The 17,187-nt window shown below is 32.8% G+C and overlaps 1 protein-coding gene across 1 annotated transcript in view; it reads right to left on the reverse strand.

Annotated features, from left to right (window-relative positions):
* DopEcR (Dopamine/Ecdysteroid receptor) overlaps nucleotides 1-17,128 on the reverse strand; it is a 25,968-nt gene extending 8,840 nt beyond the window's left edge. The window contains exons 1-2 of the mRNA XM_963287.4: nucleotides 16,989-17,128; nucleotides 16,838-16,897 (exon numbers count right to left, since the gene is read on the reverse strand). The gene's annotated coding sequence lies outside the window, so the exon portion shown is untranslated. The remainder of the gene's footprint in view (nucleotides 1-16,837; nucleotides 16,898-16,988) is intronic.
* Nucleotides 17,129-17,187: the final 59 nt, after the last annotated feature.

Below are 17,187 nucleotides of genomic sequence, written 5' to 3' on the forward strand. Positions count from 1 at the left end.
AATGTGGATTTTCTGGTTAATTTAACATGAAAACTTAATCTTTGTGGGTATCGGTACCGGCGGGGCCAGAACAAAGGAAATGACTTTTTTGTGCAAAATTTTAATGAAATCATTCAATCAGAAAGTTTACCATTTACTTGTTTCTCTAAAAAAAAAAAAAAAAAACGGTTTACTAGTTTGAGTAAACAGGGTTTGGAAGTCGACCGAAAAGGGATATTTTAAAGTTTCACTAAAATAGTTATATTTTTGCTTTGATATTCCAAAGTGCGGTATAACACACTGACAAATCGTGCTACCTTTATTTTATCTGAGATTTGTTCTTTCAACAAATAAACAAGCTGCCAGACTTGCCGATTGCCGGAAACCTCCTTCAACTTCTCTCGGCGTAAATAAATCATAAAAATCGATGAGAAAATATTTCGATGAGGTTAAAAGTCACGCACAAGCAAAACCTCGACCAAGCCTAGACAAATATGCAATCTTACGTAGTTATTTTTTTAACAGAAATTGCTCCACAAACAAATTAATTAAAAGAAATGTTTTGTGTCCTCAAACGTAACTAAATTAAGAATCGCTAAACCGAATGACAGGTTTGATATACGACACACTTGCATGGAATGGATTACTGCAGCAGGTTTCACCACTGTCGATATAAAGTGTCACATTTAAACCCCGATGACAAAGTGGTGTCTATCAATATTGAAACAACGTGGTTTTGGGTTTATAGGAATTTTTTTACCAAGAGACGATCGATACTATTAGTTTCTTTCGGTTTGTTTTAAGGGGTTTAAGCAAAGGTAATGAATTAAGGACTGCGAGGGTGTTGTTGAAAGGTTTACAACCGGTGTTAGGGCACTGGTAAATTCTCGTTTAGGCTAAGCTTGTGCAATTTTTTACCGTCACTTGACACAATCTTTAGAAAAAATTACAAACACATTTGGAATTAAAACAATTTGTTGCGCTTATCGAAATCAAGCATTTCTCTACGTTACAACTTTATGACAAAAATGTAGTAAAAACTGTAATCTGTTTCAATCTGTAGACTCGTGTTATGTATATTTCATTTCTTGGTTCATTATTCTCTCATTTCCAGCCAAATAAAAAAGTTATACAATTTTATATTAAAATTACTGCCTGTAAATTTAATATCAGAACATGTAATTTCATTTACTGGCCATAACGCTTATCATATTTCATCCACAGGCAATTATATCACCTGATAAGTACAAAGTTATTTTGGTGGATGCGCCGGGAAAATCAACGAATGTTTATCGATGTGTAGTTGTTAATGTTTCACTTTAGTTGTTTAGAGCGTTAATGTATTAAATCTTTAGTAATTATAAATTTAATAAAATCAAATGTTTTTTTGTTAACCTGCTATATTCAAAATTCCAAACAAAATAACCGCTCATAAATGTTAGATAAATTGTGACATTGGTTTCTAAATGAGACGAATTTGTATTTTATTAGTCTTGAACATTGAACACTTTAGATTTTGTTTGCTCTCAGGTACAGTTTTAGTTCTTTGTTATCATTAATAACAATTGAATAACAATTTATAATTAGATTTTTTTACAGTCCAATTTTTGCTAAAACTTTGCCTTCAGGATAGGACAAAGGCTCATTTACCCGAACTTTTTGCACTAAAAGCGAGAGTTTTGACAGGAACCATTTATTAGCCATTCGACTGCTATATAGACGTTTTTTAAACCACCCTTAACTTTGCTACGACACAACTGCCCCTCCCGAACAAAAAATTAATATCTGTTATCCACGACCCTAATAAATTTAATAAATAGCGCCACTGTTTCATTTTTATTATGTTCTTTAAACCGTGCAGTTTTTCGATATACGCCTGAAGCTTTAATTTAAAGTTTCACTAAACCTTTGTTAAATTTGCATTATTGACTAAACCGTCGCCAATTTTAGTGCCTAATTAAAAAAATGAGGTGACGAAGTGATTAAAGATTGAGAGTTTTAATTCTGATTTGGTATTCTACCCTGCTTTCATAATTTACGAAAGTTTTTCGAGCGGAAGCAGATTTGCATAATAATATCGCAAAAACGCGAATAATAAGTCTGGTGTGTTTGTTCTAGATATGTAATTAGCAAAGTTCGCGAGAAGGATGTATTTATGGAGAAAATTTCATCTTGTCTGCACTAAATAAGCATTGTGCATTTGAAGGAGCGTAATAAAGGTTTGTTTTGTGCCGTAAAAATGATACCATTCTGTTGTAAAGTGAGACGTGTATGTAATTTAGACGGTCGTTTGTGCTCTTAGTTTTGTCGTTAACTGAAGCACTTATTAACGTTCTGGCTGGTCTGGTTGATTTAAATATAAATTCGTGCAAGTTTGCATAAATTGTTGATGATTACAGAAGGAACAAACGCTAAGTTTGTAGATAATTTACGACGAGCTTACAACGAGTATTTATAAAGCTCTTTAATGGTTTCCATTTTTAATAGCGTATGCTACAGCTTCGCCAAACTCTAATCTATAGCTTGAACCGTATTTATTGTTTCATTAAAATTGAAATATTTCGTTAATGTCACTCAGCACCGGAAATTTGCTTTGAAAATCATTTCACAAAACCACTACTATTTGTTATTACACAAAGTCGCACATTTCCCTGCAATTTACTTGTGGAAAATTTAATTTCCTGCCATGTAAGCTTTTTAAATGAAGCTCAGTCATTACAAACGATCATCAACCACAACACGCTAGCAAATTCAACAGTTGATTTTTTTCCTAGTACTTGAGATTAACAGCAAATCGATTTTTGGTGATAAGAGAATTTAATTTCAATTTAACTTTGCGTTAATTAAAAAGACACACCTATGCAGCACAGCGATTTTAAAGCAATTAAAAATCGGCTTTGATCGACGAGAGTGACCATAAATTAGGGATGCTGTGATTTTTCGCTGTCTTTTTATATTCATTTGAACATCAAACAACATTCAGGGCTTTCAAAACCCTTAGTCGAATAATTTCAAAGGAAGTTCGCTTGTTTCTGTATATTCGTTCAGGGTGGCTCATTAGTGGCTTTAAATTTCTTTAACCAGGTTTACAAAATGACAAAAACCTAGTGAAAAATTTGGCAAACAAATAATTTTTTACACTTTGGTTTCACCGAGAAAGAGAACTTTTGTGCAAAATAGAAAGTAGAAAATATAGTATATTACACTTGTTCTACAAGACTTAATCGGGCACTCATTCTATTGCAGCACTCTTTCGTCGTGCTCTAAAACAATTCGTGTCACAATAGAACTACTTATAAAACTTGTACAATAATCTACAGTGCATTCAAAAAGTTTTTAGATCAACTCTTGCTTTGAAATTTTGTACGTATGTTGATTTCTTACGATTATTACATTCGAAAATACTGGCGTTGGAGAAAATTGCAAGTAGTGCGTTTGACACTTCAACCGTCAAACAAATCTGTCAATGTAAATTCCACAGCAAGAGTTGATGTAAAGACTTTTTGAACGCACCGTATTATTATAGTTATTTAAAAACAACAACAACTTAGAGAATTTCTGATTTCTTTTTGCCCTCATCTTTTTGTTATTACACCCTGTATGATACAAAAAAAACCATTCGCGTGATATTTACTCGGAATGCAAGTCCAAATATAGTTTCCATTATAGAAAATACATAATGCAAATAAAGTCAGATAATTTAATTCCGATTGTAGAACAAAGAGCAAGACATGAAACATAATTATTACTTTTCATAAATTTTATAATGACTGGTGATTAATAACCGAACAGCAAACTTGGCTTTTATAACCAAAGCCAACTCAAAAGTGCAGTCACAGGAGAAACTACAAAGAAGAAAGTACTAAGTAAAAGCCACAAGACTTAATGTACTTTTCGGAATGAATTTATTAATTTCATTCAACAGGAATTTGGCAATTTTTGATTCAGCAAAACCGCAAAAGTTTGTAATAGCTTTTCGGGCCTTCTTCATTAGTAAATACCTGGAAACTCGGTTCAACGAGATAATTAATGACCTGGAACAGCCAGCATCGAACTGCTGTTTCCAGCGAAAATGCATTTCCACTGATAAAATAAGCGGGAACAACAGAGCTTTAGTTTAGTAACAACAAATGCATTTCAGCTTAGAGATTTTATTAGTCGATTGTAATGTAAAATTTGGAACAATGCGCATCAGAATTTTCACACCCCGGTCCTTTGTTCATAGCATGATTCCGGCTGTCGCGCCCTTAAAGGAAGGGCTGTGACATTAAGGGCAATTTACTCGGCGGTCCTAGAGCTGTGAAATCAAATGGCTGGAGGTCTTTTGTAAAGTTTTGCGGTTCAACTTCACTGTATCTAATTCTATGCGGAAACGTGGTCGACATGTTGAGAGGTAATTGTTTGGGAGGCAACCGCAAGATAGAGAAGTTTACTTAAAAATCGTTACAAGGCTTTCTTGGTTAATCCCATGAATAATGGAATATCGCAATGTGGCTCTCGCGATCGATCGATTGATTATTATTCCTTAAAATATTCACGCGCAACATGTTTTGGTTCCCACTACAATAAACTGAGAAAAAGTGCTATAAGGTGGTGACAGTGTGAGCTCAGTCTCAGCTTGTCACCGATGGACTTATAAATTGATCCCTGATAAGTTCCCTTTGTCATTTTCTCGCCGCATCGCTTCTTGATCCCTTTTTTCCTCGCATTATATCTGTATGGTCAATCTCTTGAAACCCAGCAGGGACGTATCGATCCTGACAAATTCGGTTAAGTAGTAGAGCTTAACTACCAGTCTTTTTTCCCCTGTTAAATTTCCATGCCGTCAACGATTTTGTCAAGTCAAGCTTAAACTGTGTTTTTTGTGTTCGTTGGCTTCTTTTAAAACGACCGCAGCAGCCGTGTGGCGTTAACTGATAAGACGTGATATGTTTACAAAGTTTGCAAAAAAGTTTAATAACAGAGGCGTTTTGCTTTTATAATAACGAGTACAGAAGTCGAAAATGTTGATACAGTGACTTGATAAATTTTCTGACAAGAGAAACAAGGTAAATAATTTAGCTAGGGTCACAAGAAGATCATAATAGAATCAGAAGCGACACATTCATAAATCTCAAAGCCGTTTCTTGTTACAAAGTAATTATAAATGTTCATAGGAGTGACTAACTCGAAATACATCTATTTCATCTTCGTCCAACACAATCGTTTATTACATGCTGAAACAAAAACAGAACATATCCAACTTTACACCCTGACCTAACCGCATTAATATCATGAACACGCCATTATGTAATTTACACAGCTATTTTAGAGCAAACATACAAAAAACAACAAACAGATTCCATGCGACTACTCTAATTATGATGTAGTGTATAAGACAGGTCAATAACTTTTATTAGAAACGCATTATTTTCATTGAATCCATTTTTTAACGAACACTCAATGGACTGTGTCAATAAAGCTCCGAAAATTATACATTTTTGAGCTCTCAACTAGCTAGCTATTTTAACAAAAATGTTATACCTACTAAAATTTATTGCAATGCTTTTGAAAATAACTCAACACACAATAATTCAACAAAAAATTTAAATGACATTAAAAATGTGCCCACAGTATTTTTTATGCACTTTTGATACTAAGATTGTCTCAGAGAGATAACTATTAGGACGTATCTATTTTAAAAGTATTAAATTATCGTGATCTTTACTAAAAAGCTTGTAAATTATAAATAATGAAAAAGACCTTCGGTGAATAAATTAAGTGACCTTAAGAAGAAGTCATTAACAATGTGGAGTCAGATAAAAGTTGTATTAAAAACATATTAAACTAAATTAATTAATAATTTATTGGAATTAAATAAACTAATGTTCAATCAATCAAAATGAGTTTTGTTTTCAATATAATTTTTTGGGGGATGGCGTTTTCAACAGATAAGGGCTCATTATCATCTGCATAAGATTCTCAGGAATGTTTACAAATGTTTAAAAAATCTAACTTCTAGCCATTAGAAACTATTTGCAGCATTGCACAAGTTTCTCTTTACTAATTAAAACACATTTCAGATAATGTTAATAGTTTTTACGCATTTCTCAAAAAATTGTTTTGTTAATAAGCAGAACTTTGCTTAAAATGAATTAATTCCTTCTAAAGCAGAGCTTAAATCGTTTTTCTGAGCTAGAATAAAGCTTTTTTGTGTGTTCTATGAGTGTTTTCTCGTTTCTAAGCCAAGGATTGTCTGTAAATTGATTTCCGGCCAGAGTAAGCCATTTTCTGGTTTCTAGGCAAGAAGTTATCTAAGGTTAATCACTTTTTTCTAAACTGATACATAATCAAGAATAATTTTTTCGAATTTATTTTTAGTACGAGTTATTAATTTTTTTTAGTGACACCGAACGACAATTTTTTTGGTAAAAGATGATGTTTTAAATATGACTTCTAAGTCAACAATTTCGTTTCTGAATCAATGGTTTTCTTGAAATAAATAAAATAAATTTTTCCACCTTGGCCAAAGTGGTTATTTCCATAAATGTTTTTATTTCACAAAAATTTAGCGAATCACATTATTGGAATAAAATAAATACAACCACTTCGGCCAAATTCGAAAAATCGTCGTAAAAAGTTTGTTTAAAAAAAACATTAGTTCAAAAACAAAATTATTAAATTTGAAGTAATTTTTAAAGCATAATCTTTGCCCAAAAAATCGCCGTAATAGGATGTCGTTTGAAAAAAAATTAATAACTCGAAAATTAAAAGGAATTTCGGAAAATGTTATTCTTGAAAAATCACATTTTTAAAATACTTGATTTTTTTATAAGGCACAAAACGCTTGGTTCCATTCTTTTGCCCAACTCTGTATTTAATTATTTTGAATATACTTAATACAATTTGAATGTACTTAAATTACTTAAATTAAAAAATTTCGAAAAAATTACCCGTACTTTACCGTGAATAAAATACATTTTTTAAACGAGCTAAAAACTAGAAATACTGAAATTAATTGCTATTCTATGGACTTTTAGTCATTATTTCGCCGCATCTGATAAAGCCCATTTTGTCGCAAGCACGCAACAGTCTGATGTTTGTTTGAGCCACTAATTGAAAGCTTGATCAGGCTTTCAATGTATTTTCCTGTGATAAAATCGTTAGTTAAGAAACTTTGCAAAAATGAACAAAATGAGTGGAAACAAGTTGAAGCCTGCCTCTGATTACAGATGACCACGAAAAACATTTAATTAGCGGAAACTTTCTTTTGAGCGCTAAGAAATCTTCTTTCTCCCGGCACGATTTTAAAGGAAGCCGCCATAAAGTTCCCGTCTTTGATGAAACCACCCCAATCCTCCTCTAATTTCAATTGTGAACTAACTCCTCTCCCATTCAGGGGACGACAACTACAAAAGCGATCTCAAACTCCCCAAAGCTCCATCAATAACGTTCGGTGTGATGAAAAATGATTTGGATATGCGTTGTTTGCTCCGGAAAAACGTTTCGCATTGTTGAATGCTTTGGCTTCGTATGACGGTCTGGAGTTATTTACCGAAGAAAGCGGTAATTGCAGACCCGCATTTCCAAACTAAATTAACCGTAAAACAAAGCTGCCCGGGCTGTGATTAACTTCAAAGCAACACTGCCAGAGTGTAAAAATGATGATCCAATCATCCGAAATCTAAATTAAATGCAAATAACTTGGCGCGTTTAAGAAGCGAACGCTGGTGAGGGCTGCATTCAAATTCAATTTATATTTAGATCAGGGACGGCTGTCCCACTATCGCTTAAGGTGGTTTATTCATTTTCAATAGTTGGAAATTACAAATGCATTAAACTGAAAACAATGGAAATAAGAAATAATAGAGTCTCACTGCGCCAGTCATTGTGTTGATGCCTGGAATTTTTAATTCTATTAACTCCTACAACTTTAATTTAATATCAGTCATTTAGAGCAAGCAAGTAGGTAATAAGAATAGTACCGACTTTCATACTTTGAGCTTAATGTGAATCCAATAATAGATAAAAGCTCCGAGAACTGGATATCTGGGAGAAAATAATGACTAGAGCACTGCACATTCCAATGAAATTGACCTTCTCGAACAGGAAGTTATTTCGAGGAAATCTCAGTTTTGTGGATTGGTTTGTTTGCATTTGTCATCTTCTAACATCACAATCTCTTGTGTGTTGTCAAGTGCATTTCTTTTTTGATACCCTGCTGCGTATTTACATATTTATAAGACCGAATTCGACTCAATAAAACATAAAAACATAAAACTCAAAAATTATTATGAGTAGAAACTATTTACATACTTCTAGTCACTCAACACGTTATACATGTGAGCGACCACAAATTAAAAAAAATCATCTAGTTGTTAGCAATTGTTAAAAATGTAAAAATATTTCTAAAAACTTTAAAATCGGTGTCAACAACTAAACTTATGCTAAAAGCACTTGGGAAAACTATAGAAAATACAAAACTAGCAAATGTTCAAGGAAAAACTTTTGATTTTGTTGCTTCTTGTCTGTATTTTTCGCTGTATCTCATCTTTAATAAAAAAAAAGTATACAAAAATATTGAAATGTTTATTAATAGAAATTTTGTTATTCTGGTGTCCTATTGTAAAACAGAAAATGCTTAAGGCGGGTCCTGGAAACTGTCAAAATGATCAAAAAAACATGTGTTCATATCTCAAAATCGACAACAATTTTCAACCAAAAACTACTGATGGCATTTCTTTTCAACTAAATTTTGAAAGCGGTAATTTTTAAAAAAGCTCATTCTCTAAGAAATTTTTCTAAAGGTTGTTTTTTTTTGAATTTTTTATTTGAATTTTTTAATACGCATGTTTTATTTTGTTAAGATTACGTTTTTCTGTTTACCAAATATTAGACCAATTTTTTGAGAACTACTTATTTTTGCAAATTAATTAAAGACGAGCACATCAACGAGAAAATGTTGGTTTTGGACAGTTTTACGCTGAGTGTTGTAGTTATTTTTTTAAGTAGTTATCTAAGAAAACCTGGTAGCAATTTTTATGTGCTTTTCAAAGACCAAACTACTGTAAACATTCGTATGTTGCAGTACTAAGTTGAAAATGAATGGTTTCTGTTTATAAAAAATATTTTATAGAATAAATATTTCACTATTGAAAGATTTTTAAGCACCTACTCAATGTTATGCTCACTATAAACACAAAAATAGTAAGTATTGTTAATTGTAAAAAAAATATATTTAAAAGCAGTGTTTCGACATACTTTCGTACAAAAACAACTTGATTTCTTAATTTCGATAGCAAATCTTCTGACAATACCTAAGACTGCAAAAATATGCAAAAAAAATACCTACAGCTTATTAAATGCTGTGTATTTTTTCTAAATAAATACTAATATAAGATACCACGTATATCTCAAAAACTAGATGTGATAGAAAAAAATCCGTTGATAGTTTTCAAATCAGTTAGTCAACATTAGCAAAAAAATAGAGACAAAACGTTGAAAAATTATGTGATCTGAAAAAATTAACAAAATTGTTCAAGTTTGTACTTTTTTTAAAAATTGGCATTAGAAATTTTTTCAAGATTTTTTCTCAGCACCAAATCACTGAATGTCAGTTTTTGCAAGAATTACTTTTTTTGGAAAAGTAATATTTTTTTGAATGCATTTATGTAATTTTTTGCACTTGCTAAGAACGTTCTGTGTTTTATAAATTTAATTGTGTAGAAAAAAAAATTCTGAGAGCTGGGAATTTTTGAAAAATACGTTTAGTTCAAACGTTTAAACAGTGTCCTCTGCCTGCGAATTTATTATCCGTCCCACATCCCTAATAAATTCGCCCACTCTATCAAAAACGCGCCTCCCCGTCGACAAACACAGCATGATCCCTTTTTTCCTGAAAGGGGTTAATGATAAGTGATATTTCCTTCGCGGAATGCCCTTTAGTGTAAATAACGATTTCAAGCAAAAGCTCTAGAAGCGGCCCATTTACGCTTTTCCCTTACGACCCATTCCGGCTCGCTTAAAGCGGAAGGTCAAAAGTTCCCTCCTGGAATTATCATTGCTTTCAGGTGTAATCTGTCCCCTTGTTCTTTCATTTTTGGAGGTGTCAAAGGGTACATTTTATCGGTGCCAGTTTACACATGCATTAATTTTTGAACAGTGAACATGTTAGATTTCCCTTGGGGGCGCTTATGTAATGGCGGTAATGCTGAGCTGTGTCAGTTATGTGTCGCCTAAATATTTCAACGGAATGGAGCAGTAAACGGTGACGCATGTTACTGGCCTTAATAACACCAGACCACCCTTTGTGATTAACAAGCTTTCCTAATTAAATCCTGGTTGGGTATTTGGCTAATCAACTGCGTTAGGTGTTGCCGGCTATCTAAATTCTAAGCGCTGGTAATAGATCAAGTTAAAGAGGGGCCAAGCTGACGCCTCACTTCCGAAATTTCGTTTCCTGGTTATTTTTTTAAATGTCTACTAAAAAGTGAACTTGAACTGTTCCACACCTCTTCCGGCTGACCGTCAAATTTCCGGATTGTTGGAGATTAGCCATCCTCTCCAATATCCCGGGGCTATTCAGGCCGTAAGTGGCAACACATGGGGACTTTAATAAAAGGGACGTCCGTCAATTTATTACGAGCTTTGAATTTTTCGAGCGATAAAAAACGCCGTTTCAGCTTCGCTTCAAACCACCTAATGAAATATTTCACGCACGTGTCTTGCTTTGAAACAAAGGATGCATTTTCGTGGTTTTGCATTAAAGTTTCGCCAGTTACATTTGCCTATTTCAGTTAACCTTGCGTGCTTTTGGGGATGGTGGTAGCGTGTGACCGATTACATCAGGATTAAGGGCGTTATCGGATTTTCCGGAGCAATTTAAACACATAATTGCGACTGTTTCTTGAAAAAAAAGTACACAAAAATAGATAAGACAATAAAATTTGATTGGAGTTTGAAAGATTTGGACTTGCACACAACACGCAACCGTATGTTCCATTTATAACAAGACTTTTTTACCAATTCACCCTTGAACGAAAATATCGACGGTCTGATCAATTTTTATCTGGAATTAGTGTCAGTAGGCGACACTTGTGGAAACGTGTACTTGGGCGAAAGTTTCAAAAGTTGGAGATTGATCATTCGGTGTCATTTCCACAATCTCGGGACTAGAATAGAGACATCAAACTTTCAGGATTTGTTTAAGTTATTGACAAGGAATGAACATTTGTGAAGCAGTTTATTTTTATGAATTGGTGCACAAGTGTAATCCTCTTACACCTCCCGAAATCCAAGTTCCATCAGTTCGGTGCGGTAAAACGAAATCGATAGCCCAATTATAAGCCCAGTATAGAGCGCTGCTATTTACCATACACATCTCGAATTTGGATAGTTCATTGAGTAGCAATTCTATCCTCTCACACATGAAACCGAGACGCAACTTAATTGATGATACTAATTCAAGTGGAAACCGAAGTTGCGGCTCTCTTGAGCACACTCGTGTCAATTGCACACGAAATTAGTTCGCAAAGATAACAGCTAATTATCACCAAAAACATTTCTATCCAATATTTTACACACACTTTTTTTGGCCGAATTGTGTCAATAAGTTTAGTGTCTCACGGGACTTTGGAATCGATCAGCTGTTAGCAAAATTGGTTTTGGATGTTCAAGTTCATGGATATCTTAGGCATCAGAAGCGGAATAAGACGCACAAAATATTGGAAATCGTTTACGTAACATATTGTTGGGGATAAAGGTAAAACCATGTGGGGAACATTTTTATTTCATGCTGTAAAAAAATTTAGCTGCATGGCTGATATAAAAGGGAACATTTCGGAAAGAATCAAGTGCCAGGGGATTGCCGGCAAATTGCCTGGAAGGTTGGCTTCATCCCCAAATCATGTACAGGTATTGGCAAATGAGAATGAAGTTTTGAAGCAACTGTACTGTGTTGATTGTTTTACGTTTTAGTATCTGTTGCATCAACAAGCTATTGATGATCTTTTTTCTATTTATAATAATGACGGAACAAAAAAGTTTAATTTCTGCAAAAAATTCTGTTAATAACTGTAATAAACAACCAGTTACTTGCTTTTACGCAGAATATAAAAAAAGTTTAAACAACAAAAATTCAGCTTATTGGTTTTATACTTTCGTAACATATTGACAACTTTATACTATTTCAGTATACACGATATGTTATCAAAATGACTGAGAGATTTATGATTGTGTTGTACAGATTTTTTTATTATTTTGTCTTTAACTATGATCTTATATCATTTTTTATTAAAGTGTCAAATTTTGATGTGATCTAAACATATTTTGTTGCAGTAATTGTCCACATAATTATATGAGCTATTATTATACTGCCATGAACAACTTACACAGAGTTTATATGAAAATTCAATACAATTCTTATACAATTTAATTGTATTTTTGGGACGAAATAAATTATTATTATTATTAAAATTTTAAAAATTTTTTAAAAGCATTTATAATACAAAGTTTCTATATTTACTGTAAAAATTTAATAGGTCATCTGCAGTAGTTTTTGTAGATGTTGAATAATGTTGTGCTATCTTGAGACATAATATAGGCAGACAGTATGTTTTTATTCCCTCTAATTAGATTCAAGAAAAAATGATTTTAAGGGTCAAAAACTTTTGATTTTATCGCTTTGGTTTAAAGTTTAATTTAAATTTATATTTGTTTTCCCGGCGCATCCACCAAATTTGCACACATAAGGAAATCTCATAATTGTCACTAATTCAACAGTTCCTATAAAATTGAACCACTTACAACAATCACATCATAACATAACACGTTTAACAATGATTTGCAATTATTATTATATATTATTTAGTTGTACAGTCTTCTAAAATTCTTATTTTTGATCAATTTTAAAATTGATGAATTTATTATGTTTATATTCCCTCTAATTAGATTCTAGGAAAAATGATCTAAAGGGCCAAAAACTTATGTTTTTTGTTTGTTTGACATTTTTGTCATTAACTTATTTGCTAGTTTTTTATCACTAGCCGAATAAATTGATTAAAATAAAAAAATTGTAATTTAATAAGCTAAACAATAAAGTAACAATTTGGCGACTAATTATTTAAAACAGTGCAAGATCCAATGTGTTTTTAAATGATTGTCATCTAGCTAACTTTGAAATTGAACATGTAAAAAATTTGTGCCGCCCTACTCAAATGAATCCTCTGTCAGTAAATGTCAAATCTGCCAGTTGTGATATTCAATTAATTTCTTAAAAATTTTTGTTAAAATGTAACTAAATTGTTACACTGTGCAAGAAAATCGAAGCTTATTTCTGAATTCGGGACTTAATAAATGGAGAATGGTAATGTGCCTATCATTAGTTCTATAGAGCGGAATTTTCTGATTTTACATGAGAAATTCACAGACGACTAGATGAGAGTCATTTAAAAACACATTGTATAATCAAACGATCTACTCCTGCTGTAGTATTGAGTCAGAAACCCGACGTTAAATGAAACTCGGTAATTACAAGCAAGGAACGCTCTTGTAACAAAAATATTATTTCAGAACCTCAAACAAAGCGTCTTTTAATATCCTTAAAAGATCCATCAACAAAAAGTCTCCCGGCGGTATAATGGCAAACTTTGCAACAAATAGTCGGGGTATACTTGGATTATTATCACCATAATGAAATGAAACCGTTAGACCTTCTCAGGATCACCCGGGAGTTAGTAGCGCAGCGTCTTTGTGAAAGTAAATCCACTGGTGAAAGGTCAAACGTCACCTGCATATTCACCCCACGCAGAGCTCATTGTACCAGTAAATAAATCACTGGCTGCATTCGAAGGCACCCTCAAGTAATTGGGGTTGAGTTAATCCTCAATTTTGGGGGAATCAGCACGACAAAGCTGTCAGGATTAACTTTCTTAAGTCGAAAGTGGGTCACTACATGATCTGCATAGGATTTGGCACGTCTTCGGCCGAAGCAAATCCACCGTATGATTAGTTCAAACTTTGGCTTCTGACATGCCGTTAATAATAGACTTTTTGACCCGATTTTGGATTGTAATTGAAGTGATGGTTGTCGAGTCTTTTTTGACCAAACATAAATTTCACTGCCGGGGGTTGGCAAAAATTTGCAAAGTTCGAGAGTAATTTGAATTTATCGATGTTTGACTTGGTCTTTCTGAGAGCAAAGCCTGGCTGGAGGGTGGTTTGGTCTGTTTAATTTGTCTGAGAATGGAGTCAAGATGGGGATCATAAAGTTTCATTAATTTGGCACAGGATGAATAATGGAGTCATTATCTGGAAAAAATGACTGTCTTTGCGCAGCTGAAGCTGGTTTTAGACGGATTTTGGATACAAATGATAGCTAGTGTTCTAAGGCCACCGATAACCCATTACTTGAGACGAGATAGAACCGAAGCCAAATTTGCAAACTAATTTGTAAACTAATGCGTGTAACTAAATACGTGTTCAAACAAAAATTAAAACTAAAAAAATTCTCTTTTGCTTGTTAAATTTTTGTGTTAGTTGTGAGCGAATAATTTAATTTGCCAGAGTTCTGTAGTAAAGAGCTAGAACAATCGGAAAGTTTGCGAAAGCGTTCAAAGACGTTTCCTTGCGAATACAACATGAGATTCTTTGAATATTACAGACGGAGTAAAGCGGCTCTTTAAGTAAACAACACCTGCTATTTATACACAAATATTTCCTTTCAAAACGTCTTCTTTTATCTTTATTAAAACGCGAATTTTATTTTGTTTGGGTCAATTTTCGTAATTCCACCGAAACATTTCGAAGCGAAATTGAAAAATCCAACATCGGATTTAGCGGATTTTATTTTAACATAAAAATCTGATTTATGATATTATCTCTAATCCTGCAGGTATGTCCTGAACTTATGAAATACTGACAGGAGCAGAAATTGAATGTTGCGAACTGAACAAAGTTCGGGCTTGAGATTACTTTGAGACATTGCAAACTCATATTTGACGAAATTAAAAATTTGTCCTTGCATCAGGAGATATCTGTTATAGGAGACACTAAAGCTAGTGTCTGGAAAGTTTCTCCATAATTTAGTCAAGTTTTTCAGATGCTTGGTACAAAAGACTCTACGTAAGAAGGTGTCAGGGTAGAGAATTGCTTACTTTAAGAATATAACTTGCAAATACGTGCTTTTTTGTGAAACTTTCGTAAACACGTTGTATAGTTATTGCCAGTGCGGTTAGTTTCATGTGGCGAGAGATTATTTTTTGATTAGGAAGAATAATTATATTAAAAGGTAATTAACTCGTATTGTGGATATTTTTTTTGTTAGTAATTTGCTACACTCATTTGGTTTTTCTTGACAAATATTCGTTACTTTTAAAGTGTATTTATTATGTAGACCCTCCTACAAGGAATGAAAAAAAAAACAGCAAATAAACAGTGATTTAAAGCTCGAAACACATTATCTAATCAAGATTTTGTTAACACCTTTATAAACTGGTACAATTTAATTAGAGATTATCAAGATTGCATAAAACACCTTCTAGAGGAAAGAGACAAGGAAAATATAAATTTGAAAAAGCTTTAACTGTTTCCCAAATTTCAAAGTTTTCTGTTAAACTGTGAACATATTTAAATAGATCTTTACTTTTTAGTAATAGTCTGTCGACTGATTTCTACTTTAAGTTTACATGATTTGAGAATAAATATTTATTTATGATTTTTTATGCAAATTCTGTGTGCTTTGAAATGAATATAGGGATTATTCACACAGAAGAAATAAAATAAAATAAACATTAAATTTATTATTTGTTTTATCTTCGTTTTTATCGCTTTGGTTTAAAGTTTATTTTAAATTTGTATTTGTTTTCCCGGCGCATCCACCAAATTTGCATACTTAAGAAAATATCAATTGTCACTAATTCAACAGTTCCTATAAAATTAAACCACTTACAGCAATCATATCATAACATAACAAATCTAACAATGATTTGCAATTATTATTATTATATATTATTTAGTGGTACAGTCTTCTAAAATTCGTATTTTTGGTAAATTTTAAAATTGATGAATTAAAGTTATTTTATATAATCATTTCTAGCGAAATTGTTTTGAACAAGTTTGGCTTCTGTTTCCTGGAATTTTTTTATCAAGTTTATAGACTTGTTTGTTTGGAATTTTTCTTTACAACTCAGTTACATTGTTTTTTATTTTATTTTTATTTTGATTGTCTTATGTGTATTGTTGCAAATTTACAATCGTGAGCACTCTGTATACGTTTATTTTGTGTATACTTAATACGAATATTTTGCCCAACGTTTAACGAATGTACAAAAATTAAAAATTTCTTTCTCTTTTAACACAAAATTACTTTTTTAAAACAAATTTTGAATACCGAGAACAAAGTGAAATGTGTGGCTTTGTGAAATAGGCTTTGACATAAACGGAAGACATATTTAAAGCATGAAATATGTATTTGCTGAAATATTAAAAATAATCCAGCATTGTTCGTTTTGTTGGAATGTTAATTTGGAATTTACTGAGGTGCTATATTTTCAAGTAAATTGTAAAAAAGTTTGGAGTAGGATAAAACGCCTGCAGAACAACACAAGACAATGAAAAAAGTTTCCAAGACGTATAAGCGAGTGACAAACTAAATTATTAATAGGAACTTTCTGTAACGACTTTTCAGTGGTACAGTTCAGTTTACTTTATTATTTTTTTAGTCAACAAATTTATTAACAAAAGTTGAAACTGCTTCTAAATTATGCCTTTTAGTGATGAATCCACAAGGTTTTTTTTGATCATAGGTCGTAATTGCCACTTTTATGTAAAAGTGGTAATTGATGGAATGTTTTTTTGGAATAATTTGCAATGTGATAAATACCTTAAAGTCGTCTTCAGTCATTGAAGAACAGCAATGTGGAACCGTCAAGCATCACAGCTCCTGAAAACATCGCACATCTCATAATCCGCGCTAAACTTTCCCTTCCTTGAAGCAACCTAAACCTGACCGTTTTTCCGCTTAAAATACACACCTAGAAGCGCAAGATGAGCATTGAAACCGCGCAATAATCCGGAAGTTGAGTGCCGCCACAGAACATGACAGCATTGACCGAAAAGCTCACACTTTGCGATCTGACCGAGAACTGATGTTCCAGGCTTAGCTGAGCGTCGAGTCGATCGAGTCGGCCGTGAATAGTCGACGCAGGCGTCGGTTTTACCATCGCGTTACGT

This window comes from Tribolium castaneum, chromosome 1 (genome assembly GCF_031307605.1).
Source record: "Tribolium castaneum strain GA2 chromosome 1, icTriCast1.1, whole genome shotgun sequence".
Classification (NCBI taxonomy): domain Eukaryota; kingdom Metazoa; phylum Arthropoda; class Insecta; order Coleoptera; family Tenebrionidae; genus Tribolium; species Tribolium castaneum.